Source organism: Rhinoraja longicauda, chromosome 1 (assembly GCF_053455715.1).
Source record: "Rhinoraja longicauda isolate Sanriku21f chromosome 1, sRhiLon1.1, whole genome shotgun sequence".
NCBI classification, from domain to species: domain Eukaryota; kingdom Metazoa; phylum Chordata; class Chondrichthyes; order Rajiformes; family Arhynchobatidae; genus Rhinoraja; species Rhinoraja longicauda.
The window spans coordinates 56,650,331-56,678,113 of record NC_135953.1 but is presented as its reverse complement, the minus strand read 5'-3'; the positions used below and the strand labels follow the sequence as shown (position 1 = coordinate 56,678,113).

General features: G+C 43.2%; 1 protein-coding gene across 4 annotated transcripts in view; it reads right to left on the bottom strand.

Moving 5' to 3' along the window:
• Positions 1–27,458, bottom strand: part of mtus1b (microtubule associated tumor suppressor 1b) — a 139,061-nt gene extending 111,603 nt beyond the window's left edge. For 2 of the 4 annotated variants that reach the window (XM_078397765.1, XM_078397794.1), the window contains exon 1: positions 9,179–9,507. The gene's annotated coding sequence lies outside the window, so the exon portion shown is untranslated. Of the gene's footprint in view, positions 1–9,178; positions 9,508–27,352 lie in introns of those variants that run through there. The other 2 variants (XM_078397785.1, XM_078397775.1) reach the window with 2 other exon arrangements.
• Between the last annotated feature and the right edge of the window lie 325 nt (positions 27,459–27,783).

The following is a 27,783-nucleotide window of genomic DNA, read 5'->3' as shown; positions in this document are numbered from 1 at the left end:
TACTGCTGAACATTAAATATCCTTTCCAGACCTGGGTGCTGATATTTCAGCTGTGGAAAAAGAGTGTGGGGCTTCAAGGGACTTGTGGAGTTGATGTTGAGGCATTTTGCCAAATGTCTTTGAAAATCTGCTTGGGTAGCCATCCAACTGCATGTGTCAAATCCTACAGGACCAAAGCCATTTGGGATGGATTACTGCCCTATTGACGTAGTCAAATATCTTCCCCTGCACAAACTAAGGGACTGGCAGTACATTGAAAGATTCACAGACAGAAGATGACTGCAGATGCTGGAATAGGAAACAAAAACATGAACTCAGTAGGTCAAGTCGTACCTCTCCCTACTGACTTCCGAGTTACCCTCCTGCTTCAAGATGACCACCATCATCCCGGTGCCGAGGAAAAGCAACACTTCATGCCTAAACAACTACCTTGACATCTACCATCATGAAATGTTTTGAGGCTAGTTATGGAACGCATTAAATCCAGTTTACCCAGCTGTCTTGACCCACTGCAGTTCGCCTACCGCCACAACAGGTCCACGGACGATGCCATCGCCCTATCCCTGAAACACCTGGATGAGAGAGACACCTACTACAGACACCTTCTCTTTTGAGATGCTGCCTGACCTGCTGAGTTACTCCAGCGACCAGTTTGAGTCGGCCACGGGGGCCAGGGTAAATCGCAGGAAGAGCGAGGCCATGCTCTTTGGCAACTGGCCCGACCGATCTTCCATCCCCTTCACCATCAAGCCTGACTTCTTGAAGGTGCTGGGCATCTGGTTCGGGAAGGCTGAGGCGTGTAACAAGAATTGGCTGGAGCGGATAGCCAAGGTGGGGAAGAAGCTGGAGCTGTGGAAGCAGCGCTCCCTCTCCTTCACAGGGAAAAATCTGGTCATCAGGTGTGAGGTGCTCTCGGGGCTGCTGTACTTGGCGCAAGTGTGGCCCGTACCTCCCTCCTACGCCAAGGGGATCACCGCTTCATCTGGGGGTCGGCGATGGACCAGGATGATGGTGGTCATCTTGAAGCAGGAGGGTACCTCGGATGTCAGTAGGGAGAGATACGACTTGACCTACTGAGTTCATGTTTTTGATCAGACTTTGCTGGCTTTAAATTGCACTAAACGTTATTCCCTTATGTATCTATTCACTGTAAATGGCTCAATCTTGCATCAGGAATATTCACTGTTACTCTTATTCCCATTGATTACACCTTTCAAAACTAACACCTTTCATTGTGCAATAATTGCTCCCATCAGCAATCGCCCAAGTCTTTCACCATTTTTTTCATCCCAATATACAACCTCATCCCACGCAGTTTAAACCTCTATATATATATAAATGGCATTATTAAAAATTAATCTCAAACTACTCTTTTAGCATATGAACAACATATAACAAATGCTAACCACAAATTTTTTTAAAAGTAGCTATTATGTACCATTCACCTCCTGATGTTTGCCGGGTATTCATCTTTCTTCCACATGCCTTCACACACCCTCAAGAATTACCTTTATACCAGAATTCGCCGACATCTTACCACAGACTGGTCATAACTTAGTCATACAGTAGGAGTCATATACCATGGAAACAGGGACCCATTGGCCCAAATTATCCATGCCAAACAAGGTGCCTCATATCTAAGCCAATTCCATTTGGCCATGTTCATCACATACCTCACTCAACCTTCTCTATCCATATACTTGTCCAAGTGTCTTTTAAATCCTGTTTATAGTTTATGGCTCAACTTCATCCTCTGGCAGCTTGCTCCATATACCCACCACCCTCAGTGAAAAGGTTGCCCTTTAGGTTCCTTTTAAATCTTGCCCCTCTCATCTTATACCCGTCCTCTGGTTCTTGACACCCAACCATGGGTTAAAGACTCTGCATTCATCTTACCTATTCCCTTCATGATCTCATACATCGCTATAACATCAGCCCTCAGCCTCCTGTGCTCCAAGGAATAAAGTCCTGGCTTGACCAACCTTTCCCCATAGTTCAGGTCCTAAAGTTCTGGCAACATCCTCAATCAGGTCTGCACTCTTTCCAGTTTAATGTTATACTGTGGTACTATACTCCAATTGTGGCCTCACGAATGTCCCCAAAAGGAGGGGAAATTGACTATTCAAAATCAACAGTAATTCACCCTAGATTCATCCACACTGCAATCATTTCAGTGGAGGGCAGTTCTTAAACTGGAAAATCATTGGACTTGCTCCTCAACTTGATTCCATCAATGCAGGAGACAAGACAGCCCTTTAATGTTATTTTCCCTTTTCTAAATGGCTTTGGTCTGTTCTCACTTTCCTCCATATTCATATTAATTACTTGCTCACTCTCCTAAATAACTTTGAATCGTCTTCAACAGCATCAGTTCACTGCTGCAGCAAATATCATAGGTAAAACCTTCAACAATTAATTCCTTAAAATTTTACGTGTCATCAATTAACAGTGTACACTGCAAATGTCGTCTCAAAGATAGATATTTTCCTCAACACTTGCGCCCAATTTGACAGCTATGAGATTGCTACGTGCCAAATTCCATAGTTTATTGAACTATCCTCAACCTTCATAGCACAACTCCAAGGGCAAGTGTATCCTTGGAGACCAAAGTATTTCTCTTCCATCTCACCACAATTGTGCCCTCATAACCCTGTACAAGGTTCCTTACTCTTGTATCCCATCTCTCTTGCAATAAGAATCAATATTCAATTTTCATTCAGGTTACTTGAATACTAGTCAGCATACACATCGTAAGACAACATTTTTGAACACCATGCAACAGCCTCTTAGCTTTAAACTTTCTGCTTTTCTACTCTTCCCAGTGTAACCAACTAAACTTGCCTCACATTCCACCTGCCATTATCAATTTGCTTCCACAAATCAAAGTCCACCAGTTACTGCTCACCAACCAAAAAAAAAATCATTTTATCAGTATTACTGCAATACTGTGAATCAGTATTATTTGCAATCAAATATCTATTCCTGCCAACACTTGCACTCAACCCCATGTCAAATGCAGTATATTTCTTGCAGCACTTGTATCTTTCCAAAAGATAAAATTCCATGCACTGGTACTCATTTTTCCACCTGCAAGTTGCAAATTCAAAAGAGCTCCAATGTTTCATAATATTTCCCTTTCATAAAACCATGTTGATTCTGCTTAGCGGTTAAATGTTCAAACACTACTTCCTTTTAATTAATTCCAGCTTTTTCCTGACTGACATTTGGTTTGTGGTTTTCCCCATCCTCTGGGATCTTGTCCAAATATTGCTCATTTCTATAATTATCCCAGTCCTTGGGTTTACACCCATTCTTACAATCAAAAAGCCTCAAGCATGCAAACCAAATCCAAGAAATCCCTTGTTTTGGTGGAGTACACAGTTTAGATATTCTGACTTCTATGATAAAGTGCTGGAGGAACTCAGCAGGTCAGGCGACATATGAAGAGAGAATAGACCAGTGACATTTCGGGCTGGGCCATTCTTGAGACTGAAATGATGTCACAAAATGTCTATATAACCCCGGTGGTGACTCCTTACTGCTCTGATTGTGTGACAGCCACTGGGACCCAGCAAACAACCCAAGCATTAAGGAAATTTACACTGAGCAAATACAGAACTGAATTTAGGTTAAAATCTTTACACAAACATACTTTTGGTCTAGTCATCTAGTTGGGAGCCACAGGATCCTCACTTAATATCTGCATTTGCCAGAGGAGACTGGGAAACTTAGGAAAGTTAACAGATGTCTCAAGTAATGGTCTGCGTTAATCAGCGGCAGTCCTGGACATTCAAAGACATAAGTAGATCAATCTCCCAGGCCTGATCAGATATTTCCAAGCATATTTTTGGAAAAGATATGGAGAAGAAATTGCATAAGTCTTGGCCGAGATATAGGAAACGATAGAACTTTAAATGCCTTGCTTAGGTCCACAGACTGTATACAGCTCAGCCCTCATCAACCTTCTTGCTTACTTCAAAACAAAAATCAAATTTGTCTATCACACTATCCCCCACGTACAATAACATGCTGACCATCCTTCATCAAACCCTAACTTTCCAAATGTGTATATATCTTAACCCACAGAATCCTCTCCAGACAATTTCCCATCTCAGATGTCAGGCTTACTGGTCTATACTTTTTTTTCTTTTCAGCCTTTCTTGAGGCACAACAGTAGCCAGTCTTCCAGCACCAGTGTCTAGATTCACATCTCAGCCAAGATTTCTGTAACTTCTTAGCAGCATATCTATCCAGACCTACCATGAAACCATTTGGTTGGTTGCTCTGTAAGGTTAGATTGCATGGGATCCAGGAAGGGCTAGCTAACTGGATACAGAATTAGCTTTATGATAGGAAGCAGAGGGTGGTAAAGGAAGGTTGTTTGTCAGACTGGAAACATGTTTCCAGTGCAGGGCCCATTGCTGTTTGTCATCTACATCAATTATTTGGTGAGAATGTATAAGGCATGATTTGCAAGTTTGCAGATGGCACTAAAATAGGTGGCATTGTAGACAGTGGTTGGTTATCTGGAATTATAGTAGGATCTGATCAGCTGGGCAAGTGACGACAGTTAACGAGCATTCCTGGAGGAGGATGCAAGGAACTTTGGTAAGTTTGCTGGCTTGATCATTTCCAGTAATGCTGTTCAAATCTACAGCTCTTGACAGGTGATTGATTTCAAACAATTAAGGGTACTCTAAGAATTGATTAGTGTTGTCCATGTGGAGACTTCAACCCATGCCTATCGCAGCTCAATACAAGCTGCACAAATAATTATTGTCTGCAAGTCAAAATTAAGATTTAGTGCTGTTGCACTAATTGTGAACTGTAGAGTTGCACTCCAAAGTAACAATTGATAACATTTTAAAAATGTTTTCAGCATGCTCAAAAACCAGTACAGTTTGCCTTGTGCACCTCAGATATCCTCGTGTCATTTTCACACTCCACAGAACAAATGGCTGTGAAATATTGATTCAATCAAATTTAAAGTGTAAAGTAGCATGCTTAATTGGAAAAGAAATATGTAAGAGTTCCAGGTCCCTTACTCCATAATGGTTAAGGATTTTAAAGTTTTTTGCTAGCGAATGGCTTGAGCTTGGAATGCATGAATAGACAGAGACCATCTAGTCAAGCACTTAAATTTGCTGATAACTGGGATTGTCTGGATTTCCTGATTGTTGCCATGTGTCCATTTTTAAGGAGTTTGTACGTTCTCCCTGTGACCTGCGTAGCTTTTCTCCGAGATCTTCGGTTTCCTCCCACACTCCAAAGACGTCATTTTCACATCTTCTGTAGAGAAAGGTAAGTTTTTGGAACGAACATAGTGTAACATATGAATGACTCCAGGATGACACAGCCCATTGTGAAGATCAGTGAGTGCAGAAGAATGAACAGAGGCACAAAATGCTCAAGTTAATGTATCCGGAGCAACATTATCCTTACCAGGGCGGTACTCAATTGAATAACTATATGCAGATAATTCAATCCTGCATTCATGAATTTTACTGTTTTTAATCTTCGTTCGCTTCCGATTATCCAGCATAAAAGCTACTGAACGCTGATCTGTTATCAAAGTGAAGTGCTGGCGAGCAAGGAAATGAATCCATTTTCTGACTGCTTCAATAATTGCTGTAGCTTCCTTTTCGACGGGTGGGTAATGCAATTCACTACCTTGGAGAGTACGAGACATGAAAGCCACTGGTCGTCCTCCTTGATTTAATGTTGCTGATACTGCTAAATCAGAGGCATCACATTCAACAACAAAGGGGAGATCCTCATCGATGGCGTGTAATGTTGCAGATTCTAATTGTTTCTTTAAAGAAGTAAAGACACCAATTGCTGTAAAGTCAAGGGGGAAAGATTTTGCTCTAATCAAAGGTTGAATTTTGTCAGAGAAATTTTGTATCCATTTAGCATAATATGCAAACATGCCAAAAACCCTTCGTAGAGAGTTTAATGTAGCTGGAACAGGTATCTCTTGGAGTGGGCGCAGTCTTTCTGGATCAGGCTTGATCATATCATTTCCAACCCAATAACCAAGAACATTAATTGATGACACTGATATTATTGACTTAGCTTCATTAATGTTAGATTTTTAGAATGTACAACTTCTAAAAACCGTTGTACATTTGTCATGTTCAGCTTGGTCTTTTCCTGCAATAGTTATATTATCAAGATAAGGGAAAGTATATTTAAGGTTTTCCTGTTCAACAAGTATGTCCATCTCTCTGAAAAATTGCCACACCATGTAGTGGTATAATTTTCCATTTGCTTCAAACAGTGTATTTCTTTTCTGATTCTTTCAAAGGAATTTGGTAGTAAGCACTTTTTAGGTCAAAAGTAGAGAAAACCTTACACTTAGCTAATGTATTGATAATATCTTCTATACGAGGTAATGGATATGCATCAAGCTCCGTGAACTGGTTTATAGTTTGGGAGTAATCAATGCAGAGTCTCTTTCTATGTCTCTCCAAGGGGTCCTTAACCACGACAACGTGCCCTCCAAGGGGAAGAGTTGGACTCTATGATACCTTCTCGTAAAAGATTAGTTACTTCTGTGTTGATAAAGTTTTTGTCATCTTTACTAAAATGTCTTGATTTTGTAGCAATTGGCTTGCACTTAGAGCATAAATTAGTGAATAATGAAGGACATTCAACAGATGCAGCAAAAAAAACCCACACAATACTGGTGGCTTTGACAATACAAGATCAGGCATAGTTCCTTCATACATTTGAAGTGATCCGTGCTGTTTCTGAAAATCCTGACCTAGAATTATATCGCTACACAAATTTTCCAAAATACCAAGACATACAGATTTATAACTAGTTTTGTTCAGAATAAAGTCTACAATACAAGATCCAATAATTTGAGTATTGAGAGATGTCAGAGCCATCAAGATTTCTCTAGTTGAAGGAATTGTAGTTAGATTTAGTCGAGACACAACTTGTTCACTTATAAAACTTTCTGAACTGCCAGAATCAAGTAGTACATTAAGTGTATGGCCATTGATGGATACCATTGTAGTCTCATGAGACAAGCTCTGAGGAAATGCAGCTGTAATTGCACATAAAGAAGGCATATACATGGCAGCAGTCACACTTTTAGCAATTGCTTTGGACTTGCATACTCGAGAATAATGTCCCTTCTTGCCACAACTATTACAAGTTGCCTCTCGAGCAGGACATCTCTCTATTATGAATATTACCCCCGCAAAAGTAACACTTACTTTTTGGATAAGTATATGCTGCAGCAAGGGCACATTTATCAGTATAAATTGTTTCAGCTTGCTCCATATTAGTACTTGGGTGAGATTCTTTTGTAGTAGTTGCAGCAGAATACACATTAGATGAGCCATAAACATCTGAATTTCTCAGAGCCAAGTCTAATGAGTAAGCTTGATTGTAAGCTGACTGTAAATCCATAGTTTTGTTTTTAATAGTCTGTTGTATTAAAGACGATGCCAAACCATTGATAAACGAGTCTCAAATAAGTTCCTGTCGATATTGATCAGCTGTAACTGCTTTGAAGGCACAGTCTTTACTAAGTCTTTGGAGTTCTTGTAAAAACTCATTAAGTGACTCACCAGGTTTTGTTTATGAGTAGCAAGGAGGTGTCGAGCAAATATTACATTGGGTGTCTTAACGAACAGTCTGCTTAGTAAATCAATAGCAGAATCATAAGTTGTACATTCCTCTATGTAATCATATACATCATAAGAGACAGAGCTTAATAATGTCCTGAATTTGTCTGGTGCATTGTCGTCACACTCAAAGAAGTTATTTCGTGTACGAAGCCAGTCCTTCCATTCCTCTGCTGCAGTAGGTGAGTTGGGATCCAGATCCAAGCGTTGTGGTTTCAATAGTTTCTCCATCTCGATGTCACACTGCTTAACCTCTGAGATTAGACAATAGGTGCAGGAGTAGGCCATTCAGCCCTTTGAGCCAGCACCACCATTCAATGTGATCATGGCTGATCATTCTCAATCAGTACCCCGTTCCTGCCTTCTCCCCATACCCCCTGGCCCTGCTATCCCAGAGCTCTATCTAGCTCTCTCTTGAATGCATTCAGAGAATTGGCCTCCACTGCCTTCTGAGGCAAAGAATTCCACAGATTCACAACTCTGACTGAAAAAGTTTTTCCTCATCTCAGTTCTAAATGGCCTACCTCTTATTCTTAAACTGTAGCCCCTCATTCTGGAAAACTGGAAGATTGAGTTGCTTAAATTGTTGTGAGGCAAATGAAAATTCCAATTTACTAAAACTTCATTAAAGCTTTAAGCAACTAATTTCTGTAATACACATCTTCAAAGTATCTGGAAATTATCGCCGATTCCGCATGTGTAGAAGCCTTCCATCACAGTGAAGGACATGGGGAATCCACTGTGGTGGATGTATATGTTAACTTTTATGTAGTTGTTCGTCTTGTTGCTTTTTTTTTAGTATGGCTGTATGGTAATTGGAATTTCATTGTACCTTAATTGGTGCACGTGACAATAAACTGACCTTGAAACCTTTAAGGTAGAGAGGGGGGCAGGAAGAGTACTTTCATGGGAGCCTAGTAAAATGAACGGCGACTGCTCTGCGAGCCAGTATATTGAAGGGCTGAAATGGCTCATATAAAGGGCTGAAATGACTCATTTCGTAATTTCCTCCAAAACAATGATTGAGATGCGAGTCAGATTAAAAGTTTAGCATTTCACCTCTGTTGAGTGGTTGGGGGGGGGGTGGTAGAGAGATCAGTGCCAAGACAAACTAAGATCTTCCAACTCGCGGTGTTTCCGTCGCAAGACGTTTACAAAAAGGTAAATAATTAATGGCGCAATATAATCGCGAATGAAATTCATGATAGGAGGTAGGTTTACATTTTGACAATTTATTTCGCCATTTAATACAGACTTTCGCTGAGGATTCCAATTCAATGCAACATCAACATTTCACTCGCAGAAGTAGGTGCGAAATAAATTATTCACTTTTTGGAGTTCATTTAGTTTCTTAAACGTCTTTCCAGAACGGCTGAATGGCCAACATTTCTTTGCATTTAACCTGCGAAATGCCCAAACACGACTATAGTCTATGAGCAGTTCCAAAAACAAAGTGTCCGGAATGCTCTCAAGAGCAGCACTTTGGAAAATGTACAACCGAGAGGGGTCAATACTGGGTCCAATAAAAAGCAACTTACCATAAAACGTTTACCACTAAAAGGACAACACGCTAAAAGTACTGAATCATGAAATCTTCTTCATTAAGTGGAGGCAGGCACTCACTTGGTTGTTTGTCGGTTGCGACATTCTGGAAACGGAGATGTACTGTAAACTAAACCATCGGCTTGCATTAAGAACTCTCATGGGACTGCTCCTTGTGGATTAACCCAGCAATGCAGCACAAAGGGCAAGTGTTCACTTTCTCAGACAGGGCGGAGTGTTTAAACCTTGGCAATACGGAATAATCCGTGGTCTCCTGAAAGCTGCTGTTTAATGAGCGTAGCAACGCTCTTTCTTGTGCTGTATTTCCAGATCCAAACGAGCCAAAGTTCCAGCAGGAACTGGCTGCTTCGTCATTGAAATGGGTGTGTCTGTTCCACTCAGGATAAATTAGCATGAAAGGTTGCACAGCAAATCACTTTTCCACAAAATGCATTAGCAAGAATGCAGACGGCAGCAAATCCTTTTAAATAGCACAAAATAACTACTGTACCTTGAAAGCAAATGTTAATCTCTTCTCCTCGAGCCAAGCAATTTACAACTTTAACGATCATGAAAATTTGCACAGACTTTCAGCAGCACCATTTTTTGCAAGCTATGGACTGGAGAAAATAGCAATACTGGATAAAATAGTAGCAGGATTGTTTCCAATTTAGGTAGAATCAAAGAACAAAAGCTGAGTGCACATTTTGGATATGTTATAGTTCAAGCTCCGACTGAATTTCATCGGAGAAAACAAGTGTGATATTTTCACCGGGTAAAGTACTTCTGCCCATGACCAACCCGTGGGGTCATCTTTAAAGCACACCTTTTGACATTTTAGTCATTCACATGATATGGATGTCATTGGGAAAAGCTGCCATTTTGGTCCACCCCATTGGCACCAAACAGCACGAATTACACTGATTTGATTGAGATGCTTAGTCATGTTTAGAAGAAACCAGTTAAGATGTTGGCAGTTGAAGTCATCTTCTATATTGAAGTCAAAATAATATGAATGTGTGTGCATAAATTCAGGCTAAAGATGGCAACATTTCAGACATAATCTAAAATTGGTGGATGGAAAGCAACCCCCAGTGCATTGGCAATGCAGAAACTGAATCAACTGTGGTCAAGATATCTGGAAACATGCAAAAGTCTGGGGGGGAAAATGAACTCTCATTAGTTAAATAACTTCTGCAATTTTATATTAAACATCAATCATGGGTCAATCATGGTTTGTTTGGTTCACTGAACTTACTTTTGGCAAACTAAGCTAGAACAAGTGCAGCACTTCGGCCCCAATGTTTGTGCCAAACATGATGCCTAGCTGAACTAATCTCATCTGCCTGCAAGTGAGCCATATCCCTCCAAATACATCTGCCAATCTAAAAGGTTTTAAACAATCTTATCAGCGTCCCCCACAAATTTGCTCCACACCTCCATTATATTTCACCCCCTCTCGCCACTCTACCCTGAATGCAGCCTCCAGCACTGACTTTTAACTGTATAGGTTCAAGACAATAGACAATAGATGCAGGAGTCGGCCATTCGGCCCTTCAAGCCAGCACTGCCATTCAATGTGATCATGGCTGATCATCCACAATCTGTACCCCGTTCCTGCCTTCCCCCCATACCCCCTGACTCCGCTATCATTGTGCTTTATCTCTTGAAAGCATCCAGAGAATTGGCCTCCACTGCCTTCTGAGGCAGAGAATTCCACAGATTTACAACTCTGAAAAGGTTTTCATCATCTCCGTTCTAAATGGCCTACCCCTTATTCTTAAACTGTGGCCCCTGGTTCTGGACTCCCCCAACATTGGGAACATGTTTCCTGCCTCTAACGTGTCCAATCCCTTAATAATCTTCTATGTTTCAATGATCCCCTCTCATCCTTCTAAATTCCAATGTATACAAGCCTAGTCGCTCCAGTCTTTCAACATGCGACAGTCCCGCCATTCCGGGAATTAACCTAGTGAACCTACGCTGCACTCCCTCAATAGCAAGAATGTCCTTCCTCAAATTTGGAGACCAAAACTGCACACAGTACTCCAGGTAGTACTCACTAGGGCCCTGTACAAATGCAGAATGACCTCTTTGCTCCTATACTCAACTCTTGTCATAAAGGCCAACATGCCATTAGCAAAAGGTTGCACATTGCACCACACACCCCTCCCCACCCACATCTTGCAGACAAATTGCAAATATGCTTCAGATTCGTTTCACGCACAAGAGAAGTTAATCTGCGTATTATCAGACTGTCTTGAGTTTTTTTACTTTTGATAATTAGTCTGAACGGTCTTGACCTAAATCATCACCTATCCATGTCCTCCAGGAATGCTGCCGGACCCACCAAGTTGCTCCAACACTTTGCTTTTTTGTTGTAAAAACAGCATCTGCAGTTCTTTGTTTCTACACAATCTCCTTTGTCCCTGACATTGAGGGAAAGGTTATAGTCTTGGCACCAGGTTACATAGTACAGCTTACAACCCAGCGGTATGAATATTGACCACTAACTTCAAGTAACCCTTGCTTTCCCTTTCTCTCCATCTCTCCCCCATCCTAGTGACGAGTGGAAAGTACAGGATTTGGGATGTGCAGATTGGGGAGGGGAAGGGGAGAGTCAGTTTACCCCACGACAGAAGGGGGAGGAGTTGTACAGTTTGATAGCCGCAGGAAAAAGGGATCTCCTGTGGCATTCTGTGCTGCATCTTGGTGGAACAAACCTGTTTCTGAACCTGCTTCTCGGGTTGACCAATGCGTCAGGGTGGGGGTGAGCTATATTGTCCAAGATGCTCCACAGTTTGACAACCATCCTCCCCACTAAGACCATCCCCAGTGAATCCAACGCCACCCCAGGACAGAGCCAGCCTTCCTGATAAGCTTAGCTCTGTTGTCGTCCACGGCCTTCGCCCTGCTACCCCAGCACAATAAAGCGAAGATGGCACTGGCTAGTTGATGAATAGGAGTATGTATGTGTCCATCTTATCCAGGTGTTCCAGGGATGAGTGCCAGGGAGAAGGCATCTGCAGGACCTGTTGTGCCCATGGCAAAATGCAGTGGATCGAGGCTGCTTGGTAGGCTGGATGTAATGCGTTCCATAACCAGCCCCCGCAGGGTGGTGGATGTGAAGGCCACCAGACAGTGATCATTAAGGGATGAGAACTTGCTTTTCTTTGGCACAGGGGTGTGAGCAGTTTTCTTGAAGCAAGTCAGTACCTCCAAACAGAGTAGGGAGAGATTAAAGATGTCTATGAACACTCACTAGTTGGTCTGCGCAGTTCCTAAGGATGTGGCCTTAGGATTCCATCCCAGCCAGTTGTTTTCCATGGGTTCACCCTCAAAGTCCCATCTTCCTTGTGACTGTGAAAGGCACACTAGTGTCTGACGGGTCATATATCATCACACTGCCGGCCTTCTGCTCAAAGTGATCCTAGAATGCATTAAGTTCATCAGGGAAGACCACACTATCACCAGCGAAGCTGTATGATTTCAGTTTGTAGCTAGTTATAATGTTCAGGCCTTGCCACAGACAACATCTGTCCGAATGGTTGTACTGGGACTCAAGTTTGTCCCGGTATTGTCCCTTAGGATTCCTATGGCTTTGCAAAGATCATAATGAGATTTCTTGTATCGCTCATAATCGTTTGACCAGTAAGCAGCGGTCTTGGCCTTCAACGTAGAAACTCAAGGCCACTAGACGGTCATCATTAAGGCATGAGATCTTGCTTTACTTTGGCACTGAGGTGATAGCAGTTTTCTTGAAGCAAGTGGGTTCATCCATAGTTTCCAGCTGGGGAACACAGTCTTCCTCAGCACACATTCCTCTACACACTTACTGATGAAGTGAGTGTTCTACTCAGTCAGGTTGGCTGCTGAATCCTTGAATATGAACAAGTGCATGGACTCAAAGCAGTCGAAGGATGTCATCTGTTTCCACAAAACACCATTGAACAACTTTCTTTACCGGATCTTCCTGCTTCAGTTTTTGTTTGGAGTCATATAGTCAGGGGCTGCCGTGCATAACAGCTACAAAATGCAGTGCAACTACTCACCCATGCTACAGCAACAGCATCTCCCAAGCCAACTATCTCCACCACCAAGTCAAGTCAAGTCAAGTCAATTTTATTTGTATAGCACATTTAAAAACAACCCACGTTGACCAAAGTGCTGTACATCTGATTAGGTACTAAAGGAAAAAAAATGAAACATACAGTAGCACGCAAACATAACAGCACATACAAAACAGTTCACAGCGCCTCCTCAATGAGCCTCAAACGCTAGGGAGTAGAAATAGGTTTTGAGCCTGGACTTAAAGGAGTCGATGGAGGGGGCAGTTCTGATGGGGAGAGGGATGCTGTTCCACAGTCTAGGAGCTGCAACCGCAAAAGCGCGGTCACCCCCGAGCTTAAGCCTAGACCGTGGGATAGTGAGTAGCCCCAAGTCGGCCGACCTGAGGGACCTGGAGTTAGAGAGGTGGGTTAGAAGATTTTTGATGTAGGGGGGGATGTCCATTTAGGGCTTTATATGTGAATGGGAGGAGCTTGAAGTTGATTCTGTACCGTACAGGGAGCCAGTGGAGAGAGGCCAGAATCGGCGTGATGTGGTCCCTTTTACGGGTACCCGTCAGGAGTCTCGCCGTGGCGTTTTGGACCAGTTGCAGGCGGGACAGGGAAGATTGGCTGATCCCAGTGTATAGGGAGTTGCAGTAGTCTAGGCGGGAGGAAATGAAAGCGTGAATGATTTTTTCAGTGTCGTCGAATTGGAGGAAAGGTTTGATTTTAGCTATGGTACAAAGTTGGAAGAAGCTGGCTTTTACCACAGCGTTGACTTGCTTGTCAAATTTTAATGCAGAGTCAAATATCACGCCGAGGTTTTTGACATGCGGTTTGACTAGGCAGGATAGGCTTCCAAGACTGCCTGTTATCGATTTGATGGAGTCGGGGGGGGGGGGGGGGGGGGGGGGGGGGGGCCCGAATAGGATGACCTCAGACTTGCTCTCGTTTAATTGGAGGAAGTTCTGTGCCATCCAACATTTTATGTCCTCAAGGCAGTGTAAGAGGCTGTTTAAATTTGACTGGTTGTTGGGTTTCAGGGGGAGGTAAAGCTGAGTGTCATCGGCATAGCAGTGGAAAGAAATGCCGTGCCTTTGAATGATTTGGCCAAGGGGGAGCATGTATAGAGAGAAGAGAATGGGGCCTAGGATGGAGCCTTGTGGAACTCCGCAGGAGAGGCTAGCTGAAGCAGAGGAATAACTGCCTATGTTGATGGCGAAACTCCAATCTTTGAGGTAGGAAACGAACCAGCTCAGGGCAGTGCCATCAATGCCAGCCTCGTACCGGAGACGGTCAATAAGGATGGTGTGGTCCACTGTATCGAACGCTGCGCTGAGGTCGAGAAGGAGCAGGATTGCACAGTCGCCGGTGTCGATGGCGAGAAGCAGGTCGTTGTGTACCTTCAACAAGGCAGACTCTGTGCTGTGGTGGGCTCTGAAACCTGACTGGAAATTTTCCAGGATGGTGTTTTGGTGTAGGTAGGGCACTAATTGGTTTAGAATTGCCTTTTCAAGGACTTTTGACAGGAATGGCAGTTTGGGTCTGTAGTTGCTAGGCAAGGTGGGGTCTAGGTTAGGTTTTTTCAGTAGGGGCTGGACCACCGCGTGCTTGAAACAGGTTGGAACAGTGCCAGTGGCCAGAGAACTGTTGATAATAGACAGGATGCTGGGACCGGCTATTGCAATGACATCCTTCAGAAGGGCAGTGGGGGCAGGATCAAGGGGGCAGGTTGCAGGTTTCATAGCGGAGACAAGCTTTGCAAGGGAGGATAGAGTGACGGGTTGGAAACAGTCCAATTTAGATGAACAGACTAGTGAGACAGCTAGGTCACGGGTGGGAGGGGAAATGTTCATTCTAATGTTCTCAACTTTGCTGGTGAAAAATTTAGCGAATTCTCCGCACTTAGCAGGGGACCCAACTAAGCTGGTACTGGGGGCGGGACATATGACAGAGGTAATTGTGCTAAATAGGACCTTGGAGTTATGAGAGTTTTTGGAGATAAGGTCGGAGAAGTATTGTGCTCTAGCAGACTTTACTGCTTCCTGGTATTTGAGAAGATTGTTTCTCAGAATTTCGAAGGAAATTTGAAGCTTGTCACATTTCCACCTCCGTTCTGATTTTCTGCACTCCCTTCTTAGGGCTTTGGTGGTGTCATTGAGCCAAGGCCGACCTTTGGGCTTAGGCTTTTTCATTTTAAGGGGAGCGATAGAATCCAGGATGGAAGAGCAAGTGATATTAAATAAAGAGGTGAGATCCTCAGTGCTGAGATGGGGGGGGAAAAGCCTCAATAGTGCAGACGTTGGGGGCAGCTGTGAGAGCCTCGGAGAATTTACTGTCAGTCAATGAATTTATGTCGCGGGAGTAACGAACAGGGAGATGAGATTTTGCGGGAGATAAAGGCAGAGATGCGTCAAAAATGATAGCGCTGTGGTCCGATAGACAAGCCTCAGTAGTTTCAATGTTGTAGATTGGGAATCCGGACGATAACACTAGGTTGAGAGTATGGCCTAACTTGTGAGTGGGTCCCGTGGTGTGAAGAGTCAGATTGAAGGACTCAACCAGGTGCATAAATTCACTCACAAGAGGCTTAGTGGGACAGCAAACATGAATGTTAAAGTCACCAAGAATCATGACCCGGTCAAATTTGGGCAAAATGCTAGAAATCAGATCAGCAAATTGGGTGATGAAGTCCTTATGCATTTTTGGTGGGCGATACACAAGAACAATTAAGAGGGGATAGGCTAGGCCTACTTTAATTAGTTGCACCTCGAAACTGGAGAAATGATCAGCGTTCAGGAGGCGGCAGTTGAAATGCTTCTTAAACACAGTGGCTAAGCCCCCACCGCGTCCGGAGAGCCTAGGCGAGGTGAAAAAGTTAGTCATCAGGACAGAGTTCCACGAGTGGAGCAAGCTCACCAGGGTTAAGCCAGGATTCTGTGAGCAGTAAGAAGTCCAATCCACGGGTGGTGAAGAAGTCGTTGAGGATGAAGGTCTTGTTCTGTAGGGATCTTGCGTTGATCAGGGCCACTTTAGCAGGGACAGCAGGGACAGCAGGTAAGCTTCGGTCTGGTAGCGGCTCCCACGCCAGCGGGCGGAGGTTCAGGGAGACCACGCCGCTGCGCTTCACAGACGGCCTTGCTGGGAGCCCGCGGGCCGGCAGTCCAGGGACCGGGATGATCGGTCGAAGAGCGGCATAACTGAGTTCGAGGGAGCGCCGGTGGATGGAGCGGTAAGGTCGACCAGGTCCGACTTCGCAGCGCTGGGCGAGGTAGGCCGCTGTTGGATGAGCGCGGGCGAGGTTTTTTAACTTTTCAAATGTTCCCGCGCGTTTACCCCGCCTCCTAGCGCGGTTCGTACGGCAGTGGATGCAAGGCTGGGCCCACACATCTACCGGGAGTTGATCGAGGAGTGATCGCTGGAAGAAACTTTGTCCGGGACCTGGACTGAAGAAGTCGACGACGGAGGGTCGGATCAACAGGAGGGTTCGGCGTTCGTAGACCAAAGTGGCTCGAAGAACACTAGGATCTCTAGGTGAGCGACGACAGGCAGCCAAACACAACGGCACGGCCATCTTGAGGACAAATGGCAGCAGGCACATGGAAACGCCAGATCCAAGTTTCATCCCACCATCTAATCTTGGAATTATAGTTCAAGGTCACTGGGTCAGAATCCTGAAACATCCACCCCAGTAGCATTTATCTTTACAATAGTTACAGTTCAAGTGTAGCTCAGTGCTTCCTCCCAAAAGTGGAATTAAAACAAGCCTTTAATCTCACATAATTATAAAAACTACACACCAATTTTCAAACATGTGGGCCACACAGAAGTAAATACAGAATATGGATGAACTACACTGGGACACAAATATTTTAATGTAAAACAGATAGCTTGCCAGATTTAAATTTGTTTGCATAACTTGCTTAATAAAACAACTACAACTATTTAAACGTGTCTGTACTTATTATGTGGCTTAAACATGTTGTAACATTATTGCTCGTCAGTCATATATTACAAATAGCTTTTTCCCCATTAATACATCAACATCTTTACCAAGCAGAATTAGGGCAATATAACCCAAACTGCTGGAGGCACTGAGCAGACCAGGCAGCATCTGAGGGAATAGACAACAAAAGGCCTGGTAACCACCCTTGACCTCTTCCATTGCCAGAGACCATATGCATAATGGAAGAACAGCACCTCGTATTCTACTTGGGTAACTTACAATACAACAGTGTGAACATTTAATTTGTCAATTTCGAGTAATACCCCCTCAATTCCCCCAACCTCCACCTCTTTTCCAGCTTCCCCCTACACTATCAATCTAAAAAAAATGACCCTGGACCAATGCAATGTCTGCCCATTCCCTTAAGACCCTCTGTTTAATACTTACTCAAGATTCCAGCTTCCCATGTGTCCAGAATTATTAATCCACATAGAACTCCCTTAGTTCAAGGATGGCTCATTAATCCTTATTTTGATGAGCAATTTAGAAAAGTTTTTAAATACAGCATGGATGCAGGCCCTTTGTCCCACTCACTATCGATCATCCATTCACACCAGTTCCTTGTTACCCCACTTTCTCATCCATTCTCTTCACTTTTGGGGGCGATATACAGGGGCCACAACCTACAAACCTGCATGTCTTTGGGATGCGGAAAGAAAACAGAGCACCAGACGCAAACGGTCACTGAGGTGTAAACTCCATACAGACACCATTCGAGATCAGGATCAAACCTGGGTTTCTGGCACTGTGAGGCAACAGTTAAAACGGCTGTGTCTCTCTGCTGTCCAAATATTGGTTGTGCATATGCCAGACAAGAATTTCCATTTTAGTTTCCAATTCCAGATATTACAAATGCATCAAGATACTACTCAGGTTGAAGAAAATATGGGTTCGAAACTAACAAGGTGTTGGTTGGTAACTTGTCAAAGAGAAACCCATCTTCATTTAAGGGGGAAAATACAGGTATCTACTTTAAGTAAACATTACGCAATATAACTGAAAACAAACTTTATTCAAGGGGCAAAGTAAATAAAGGTACTGGATGTGAACTCAAGAAGTTAATGACAAAACTGGGTTTTTTCCCTAATATACAAGTACAAAATTCTTGATGGATCTTCAGAACTGCAATTTGCACTTATGCAATGCTTTGGAGGAAAAATGGTGACTCATGTGTAAATAAATATTTAAGCAAGGATGGTATTTCAGAGCTTATGGTGCAGACATCTGAAGGCACTGCTATAAACAGAGTGAATCATGAATGCACAAATTCATTAGACAAGATCAGTTATACAGCACAGTAATAGGCTCTTTGGCACACCATGTCCATGCCAACCATTCTACTTACCTGTAGTCATTTCCAACAGCTGAATCATCTCTGTATAAACAAAGATCATTTCAAAATCAAAAAAAATTTAAATCCATAAATGTGCAAGCAGTAATTTTAATAACATTTGTATTTTAAAATGGAGCACGTGTCCTATTTCTGGCAAAATTCTCACTTGTAGATTAGCGAGTCCTCATTATGGCAAGGTCCAGCTAATTTACCATGCATTTTGGGACAATTGGCAACACTACGTTTTGCTTGGCTGGGCTGGGAAAATTATTGAGAGATAAGATAAGCCTTTATTTAGTTTGAAATCAGACAGAGATCCGGTACCCTGCTGAATGCAAAAATACTTATTGTTTCTTTACAGTCCTGCTACTTGACCTTGATATATCAAATGTTCTCAGCATTCTTAAAGGAGCAGCCCATTTCCCATGCAAGAAGCAGAGTTTCGATTCCTATAAACACCTAAAAGGTTGTTGAGTTCAATTACAATAAACTGCCTCTCGTGTGGATGAGTGGTGAAAGTGGATAAAGTTAATGGAAACAGCTTATTTATTTTACTGAATCAATGGGGAGATGGGCCAGAACAAGTCTAAATTTCAGCTGCGTGACATCCTACAAAATGTTTCTCTTCAATGTACAAAAAAAAATCACACTCAAATTGTTAATGTGATTGCTCCCACATTTCCCTACAACCACTTAACATGTTCACAATTGAAAAAGGTGTCCCTTGAACATTACACGTGTACTTTTATCTACAAAGCATTAAAGTAATTTAAAATCTTGAAACCAAGACTGGAAACTGTACACTTTGGACAATTTACTTAATTTTAACTTTGGAAGGCAGCAGGGTCAAAATGTGGATCCAATGACTAGTTAAGTTAAAAGCAAAAGCATTGAAGCACTCCACCCTTGCAATTAGGTTGTACGGTTATATTTAGTTGTTAATTACTTGTTACTTACAACAATCCAGGATGGGTTTGTTTTGTACCACAGCAAAAGGTACAGGCAAACATAGAAGTGTGATGTCTGTGCCTTTGAGATTTTTACAAGTAGCATGACTTTGATTGAAGGGCCAACTTTAAGACTGAGCAAGACATCGGAAGTAGAAAGCTCTAGACACTGTTAAAGTAATATTGACAGGTCCTTTAGAGAATTATGAAAGGCAGTCAACCCAAAATTATTTTTAGATAATTAGTGGTGAGAACGAATGGATCAAACATCTTTGGATGGCCAGATGACTTCAAATAGGCAATAGACAATAGGTGCAGGAGTAGGCCATTTGGCCCTTCGAGCCAGCATCACCATTCAATGTGATCATGGGTGATCATTCCCAATCAGTACCCCATTCCTGCCTTCTCCCAATACCCCCTGACTCCGCTATCCTTAAGAGCTCTATCTAGCTCTCTCTTGAATACATTCAGAGAATTGGCCTCCACTGCCTTCTGAGGCGGAGAATTCCAGATTCACATCTCTCTGACTGAAAACGTTTTTCCTCATCTCCGTTCTAAATGGCCTACCCCTTATTCTTAAACTGTGGCCCCAAGTTCTGGACTCCCACAACATTGGGAACATGTTTCCTGCCTCTAACGTGTCCAACCCCTTAATAATCTTATACGTTTCGATAACATCCCCTCTCATCCTTCTAAATTCCAGTGTAAACAAGCCTAGTCGCTCCAGTCTTTCAACATATGACAGCCCCGCCATTCCGGGAATTAACCTAATAAACCTACGCTGTACGCCCTCAATAGCAAGAATATCCTTCCTCAAATTTGGAGACCAAAACTGCACACAGTACTCCAGGTGCGGTCTCACTAGGACCCTGTACAACTGCAGAAGGACCTCTTTGCTCCTATACTCAACTCCTCTTGTTATGAAGGCCAACATTCCATTGGCTTTCTTCACTGCCTGCTGTACCTGCATGCTTCCTTTCAGTGACTGATGCACTAGGACACCCAGATCTCGTTGTACGTCCCCATTTCCTAACTTGACACCATTCAGATAATACTGTCTTCCTAATCTTACCACCAAAGTGGATAACCTCACACTTATCCACATTAAACTGCATCTGCCATGCATCCGCCCACTCACACAACCTGTCCAAGTCACCCTGCAACCTCATAGCATCTTCCTCACAGTTCACACTACCACACAGCTTTGTATCATCTGCAAATTTGCTAATGGTACTTTTAATCCCCTCATCCAAATCATTAATGTATATTGTAAATAGCTGCGGTCCCAGCACTGAGCCTTGCGGTACCCCACTAGTCACTAGTCCGCCATTCTGAGAGGGACCCATTAATCCCCACTCTTTGCTTTCTGTCTGTCAACCAATTTTCTATCCATGTCAGTACCCTACCTCCAATACCATGTGCTCTAATTTAGCCCACTAATCTCCTATGTGGGACCTTGTCGAAGGCTTTCTGAAAGTCGAGGTACACCACATCCACCGGCTCTCCTCTGTCAATTTTCCTAGTTACAAGCTCAAAAAATCCCAGAAGTTTAGTCAAGCATGATTTCCCCTTCATAAATCTATGCTGACTCAGAACGATCCTGTTACTGCTATCCAAATGCTCCGCAATTTTGTCTTTTATAATTGACTCCAGCATCTTCCCCACCACTGATGTCAGACTAACTGGTCTATAATTTCCCGTTTTCTCTCTCCCTCCTTACTTAAAAAGTGGGATAACATTAGCTACCCTCCAATCCACAGGAACTGATCCTGAATCTATAGAACATTGGAAAATGATCACCAATGCATCCACAATTTCTAGAGCCACCTCTTTAAGTACCCTGGGATGCAGACCATCAGGCCCTGGGGATTTATCAGCCTTCAGTCCCATCAGTCTACCCAAAACTATTTCCTGCCCAATGTGGATTTCCTTCAGTTCCTTCGTCACCCTAGGATCTCTGGCCAGTAGAACATCGGGGGGATTGTTTGTATCTTCCTTAGTGAAGACAGATCCAAAGTACCGGTTTAACTCATCTGCCATTTCCTTGTTCCCCATAATAAATTCCCCTGCTTCTGTCTTCAAGGGACCCACATTTGCCTTGACTATTTTTTTCCTCTACACGTACCTAAAAATGCTTTTATTATCCTCCTTTATATTATTCACAAAATGCTGGAGTAACTCAGCAGGTCAGGGCGCATCTCAGGAGAGAAGGAATGGGTGACGTTTCGGGTCGAGGCCCTTCAGACTGATGTCAGGAGGGCGGGACAAAGGAAGGATATAGGTGGAGACAGGAAGATAGAGGGAGATCTGGGAAGGAGGCGGGGAAGAGAGGGACAGAAGAACTATCTAAAGTTGGAGAAGTCGATTATTGGCTAATTTACCCTCGTACCTCATCTTTTCTCCCCTTATTGCCTTTTTAGTTATCTTCTGTTGCTCTTTAAGAGTCCCAATCCTCTGGCCTCCCACTCTTCTTTGCTATGTTATACTTCTTCTCTTTTATTTTTATGCTGTCTTTGACTTCCCTTGTCAGCCACGGGTGCCTCTTACTCCCCTTAGAATCTTTCCTCCTCTTTGGGATAAATTGATCCTGCAACTTCTGCATTATTCCCAGGAATACCTGCCATTAATGTTCCACCGTCTTCCCTGCTAGGGCCTCCATCCAGTCAATTCTGGCAAGCTCCTGCCTCATGCCTCTGTAATCCCCTTTGCTATACTGTAATACTGACCCTTCCGATTTTCCCTTCTCCCTCTCAATTTGTAGAGTAAAACTTATCATATTGTGATCACTGCCTCCTAATGGCTCTTTTACCTCGAGTCCCTTTATCAGATCAGGTTCATTACACAACACTAAATCCGGAATTGTCTTCTCCCTGGTAGGCTCCAGTACAAGCTGTTCTCAGAATCCATCTCGGAGGCACTCCACAAACTCTCTTTCCTGGGGTCCATTACCAACCTGATTTTCCCAGTCTACCTGCATGTTGAAATCTCCCATAATCACCGTAGCATTACATTTGCGACATGCCAATTTTAGCTCCTGATTCAACTTGCACCCTATGTCGAGGCTACTTTTTGGGGCCTGTAGATAACTCCCAGTAGGGTCTTTTTACCCTTACAATTCCTCATTTCTATCCATACTGATTCTACATCTCCTGATTCTATGTCACCCCTTACAAGGGAGTGAATATCATTCCTTACCAACAGAGCGACCCTACCCTCTCTGCCCACCTGTCTGTCTTTTCTATACGTTGTGTACCCCTGAATATTCAGTTCCCGGCCCTGGTCCTCTTGTAGCCATGTCTCAGTGATTCCCACAACATCATACTTGTCAATGTCTAACTGAGCCTCAAGTTCATCCACTTTATTTTTTATACTTCGCGCATTTAAATACAACACTTTAATTTCGGTATTCACCTCCCCTCTCACACCGGTCACAATTGGGCCTGACCTTACTCTCTTATCCCTTCTAGAACTTCCCTTCCCATTTATTCGAGAGTCCTTTGCAATTTCTCCTGTATTCGCTTCCCCCTTAACTCCATCTTCATATTCCCAATTTGTCAACCCCTCCCCCCACTACTTAGTTTAAAGCATTAGCAAACCTGCCTGCCAGAATGTTGGTCCCCACATGGATGTTATTAAACAAAGGGGAGATGGGTAGTCGATTCTGGCAATAAACTGAAGATTAACAGAAACCATTAGGAATAAATTAGACACTTTTCAATCAACTATAACAAGGTATTCCAGAGATGTGTTTGGAATATTCAACTGTTTAATATCAAAGATTTGCTGGCGATCAAAAGATGGGATGCAGTGCAAGTTGCAAGGAGACAGAAGCTTCAAGGAGACAGAGGCTAAATGATAGGACAAGAACATGGTAGATGGAACAATGTGGTCAAGTGCAAGGTCACTTATTTTTCTCGGGTTTCATTTACCAATGAGAAATTATAAACTGGGCTTCACCTCCTCCATTATAGATGAGGCTCTCACTAGGGTCTCTTCTACATCCCGCAGCTCCGCTCTTGCTCCCACTCCCCCCACTCGCAACAAGGACAGAATCCCCCTCGTTCTCACCTTCCACCCCACCAGCCAGCGGATCCAACGAATCATCCACCAACATTTCCGTCACCTACAACGGGACCCCACCACTGGTCATATCTTCCCATCCCCTCCCCTCTCTGCGTTCCGCAGAGACCGTTCCCTCCATAACTCTCTGGTCCACTCGTCCCTTCCTACCCAAACCACCCCAACCCCGGGCACTTTCCCCTGCAACCGCACGAGATGCAACACCTGTCCCTTTACCTCCCCCTTAACTCCATCCAAGGACCCAAACAGTCTTTCCAGGTGAGACAAAGATTCACCTGCACCTCCTCCAACCTCATCTATTGCATCCGCTGCTCTAGATGTCGACTTATTTACATCGGCGAAACCAAGCGCAGGCTCGGCGATCGCTTCGCTGAAGACCTGCGCTCAGTCCGCATTAATCAAACTGATCTCCCGGTGGCCGAGCACTTCAACTCCCCCTCCCATTCCCAGTCTGATCTTTCTGTCATGGGCCTCCTCCAGTGCCATAGTGAGGCCCACCGGAAATTGGAGGAACAGCACCTCATATTTTGCCTGGCAGTTTGCAGCCCAGTGGTATGAACATCGACTTCTCCAACTTTAGATAGTTCCTCTGTCCCTCCCGTCCCCTCCTCCTTCCCAGATCTCCCTCTATCTTCCTGTCTCCACCTATATCCTTCCTTTGTCCCGCCCCCCTGACATCAGTCTGAAGAAGGGTCTCGACCCGAAACGTCACCCATTCCTTCTCTCCCGAGATGCTGCCTGACCTGCTGAGTTACTCCAGCATTTTGTGAATAGAAATTATAAAGTGTTGATATTCAAAGAAACTTGGGTTTCCTTATACACAAAATCATTCAAAGTCAAGTTGCAGGTTCACCAAGCAATTAGGTAAGCAAAGGTAACATTGGCCCTTATTGAAAGATGATATAGATACACGAGTGAAGACACTGAGATTACAAAGAACGTCAATGAGTCTATGTCCAAACTGCTACGTGCTGGTCTTCTTTCCCCACCAGAGAAGCTGGGAGAGACTCGACTGCACACAATATTCTAGCATAAATGCTGCATTTCTACACAAAATGTTGGCTGTTTTTGCTTTCCACAGAAGCTGTTTGACATGTTGAGTTCTTGCAGCATATCTGTTTTTCTTCAAGCAAAACATATTTTCAATCGATGTGGCTAAATGGATTCTTGTAATTCCCATTAACAGAAATCAGACCAGGCTGACACCACACTTTGGAAATGTAGCTTAAATTCTTCAAGAGTGGACAATGCATCCATTTCCCCTGGCTGAAATATTCAGAACTGGGGCTTATGGAATCTATAAGTAGCCATTAATAAAAAAGGTCTTCTGCACCCCATCTCTCTTCTTCCTCCACCCCCAAAAAGAGCTACAAGGTCCAGTTGCTTATTAAAAATTGAGTAATAAACTTGATATTAAGGAATTAACAGATATGGGGCCAATGCAGAGGTAAAATACCACTAGAGTATCGACCAATGGCTGAGCATGCAAAAGGGACTAAATGCCAAATACGTTCTCCTTAAATCCTGACAAAGGAACCAATGTTTTCAATATGGTTCTCGCAATAAAATAACAAAAGACTGGAGGAATTCAGCAGGTCAGACAGCATCTATGGAGGGAATGGAAAGATGACATCAGGTTGGGACACTTCTTCAGGCTGATGGAGTAGGGGATAAAAGCTGGAAAAGTGCAGAACCTGGGAAGTAATAGGTGGGCGCAAGTGAAGGGGCAGGGGGTGATTAGCAGTGGGTGGAATGTGACAAACGCTTGGTGAAATAGAGACCGAAGGGTGAGAGATAAAGAAAAGGAGTGGACTTTGAAGCAGGTAGAAGAATATGTGCGGAAGAACATTGGTGCGAGGGAAGAGAGGGGCATAACAGAAATATAATACTTGGAGATGCAAGGCGATGGCACAGAGGGGCACTTTGCGTGGTGGGAGAAATGTGCACACACTGGGAAGGTAGGTATGCTTGAAATTGGAGAACACAAAATTCCTGCCATTGTCTGGCAAGGTACCCAAACAGAACATGAAACGCTGTTCTTCCAGTTTATCTGCATTCATCTCCCATCTCAGGAGGCTCTGATTGTGACTGTAGATAGTTTTATCTTTCATGTGCTTTACAGTTAACTTGGCCTGGCTACTAATTCAAAACATAATTTAAATAAAAATATCATAGGACCATTATGGGGAGAAGGCTTTAGGAGGGAGAGATAGATCAGCCATGTTTGAATGGCAGAGTATATTTGATGGGCCAAATGGCCTAATTCTACCCCTATTCCCTATGTCCTTATGACCAGAAAATTTGCAGTTTGTGGTAAAGGATAATGGAATATAGTGTGTTCATTTAACAAACTATAATTGATTTAATATTAATTCAGAAAAGAATACTCCTTGAAAGTATATCTTGCAACAGAATATCTCTTCACTAGAATAGTTGGCCAGGATGTGTGTTCAAGTCTCGATTTGAATTCAAACAATTTGAAGATAATCATGCAATACTTCAATTAACAATACACTGCTGGAATTGCCAATAATTATTCCAACTCTGGAGATTTTGTTTCCCTTTGCAATATCACGATTTTAAAAATGCATTCTCCAGGTGAATTATAACCCTTTGGGGTGCAATAACTCAATTGAAAACAACAAACTAAGTTCAAAACTTAAGGCAGTGTACACCAATGGGAAATGATTTACCGTACATCGGATAAAATTTCATGTTAATTATTATTCTTAAATATATTAGGTTACAACTATTTGCTCCAGTTTGGGTAAACATAACAAGCAAACTCCAGCCATGCAAACATGATAATCCACTCCTCTATTTGGAAATAGGCCTTTGTTGCAGGAACAACCTGAAAATGTGACCACATTATTCAGTGATGTCAAGTTGTTTGCTTGGTAAACCAGCTAAAGGGAGACATCTCACTGATAAATACCTGGCACAAAGTTCAATTGCAGTTCCAAACCCATGGAACATTTGGCAGCTGTTAAAACGCTGATCCTTACTAATACGCAAATATCTCTATCTCGTTGGAATGGAATCAAAACAATATACATTAGGCAATAATTAACCACCAGACATTCGCCAGTATTGCTCCAAAAGCCATGTTGGGGGAATTAGCAAAAGAAAACTCGCTCTGTTCATTTAAAAACCTCAACTTCTTGTATGTAACTCACATTAAACTTTTTTTTTAACATATTAATAACAAGTGCAACGTTATCCAATAAAGTTACTATTTGTATTGGATTATACAGAACCGAAAATATGTTACCAGCCAATAAAGTTAAAATTGATAATTGGGCTGATGGTAAAGACTGCGAGCAAAACTCAAGTTTGAAGTCGAGGAAAATTGAACAATTGAGATGGGAGAGGAGAACAGAGAAATTTAAGATTTTTACAATGAGTGACATATCTACAGTTTGCCAATTTTCATTTAGCGTAATTGCAACTAGAAAAATACATTGCAACAAACATTGCCTTATAATTTTGTGCCCACCTCCCACTTTGGCAACAACACACGTTTCAATGTGAGCCAGCGCTCGCAACACCTGGTAACTTCCCGTCGCCGAGTCCACTGGGAGTTGTAGTTGAACCTCTCAGCAACAGCCCACCGCCCACTTTGTTCACTCAGACTAGTAGACCCGGGCACAAACTACATCGCCCACAAAACACACCCAACAGCCTACCGGGTTCACCCTTGCAGCAAGACGACGAACAACGTAGAAGATAGAATATGGCAGCAGATGTGAAAATACCTGGAAGAAACTGCAACACTACGCGCTGAGAAATAATGCTTCAAATTATGCTGGAATGAGTGACCAGGAGGACAGTGCAAACTACTGACACACCCACTCGTAACAGCGCAAACTCATGTTTCACTGACACCCACTCGTAACAGCGGAAACTCGTGTTTCACTGACACCCACTCGGAACAACGCAATGCAACAAACCTTCCCACTTAGTTCACTGGGAAAGTCAAGGCCGGCTTTGCAGGGCCAGTTAAAGCTGCAGTGCGCGCGCTCCCGGGATTCGCTCCACCTGGAACAGCTCGTGCCCCACGTGCACTTTCAATGATATCAGTGGCGACCTTTAACAACCCTGAGTTGTACTTGCTGTTTTTCCTCGAGGTGCCGGCGAGGGGCAAGTGCAATGGAATTTATTGTGCAAAATCTTTCTGAACGCTGAA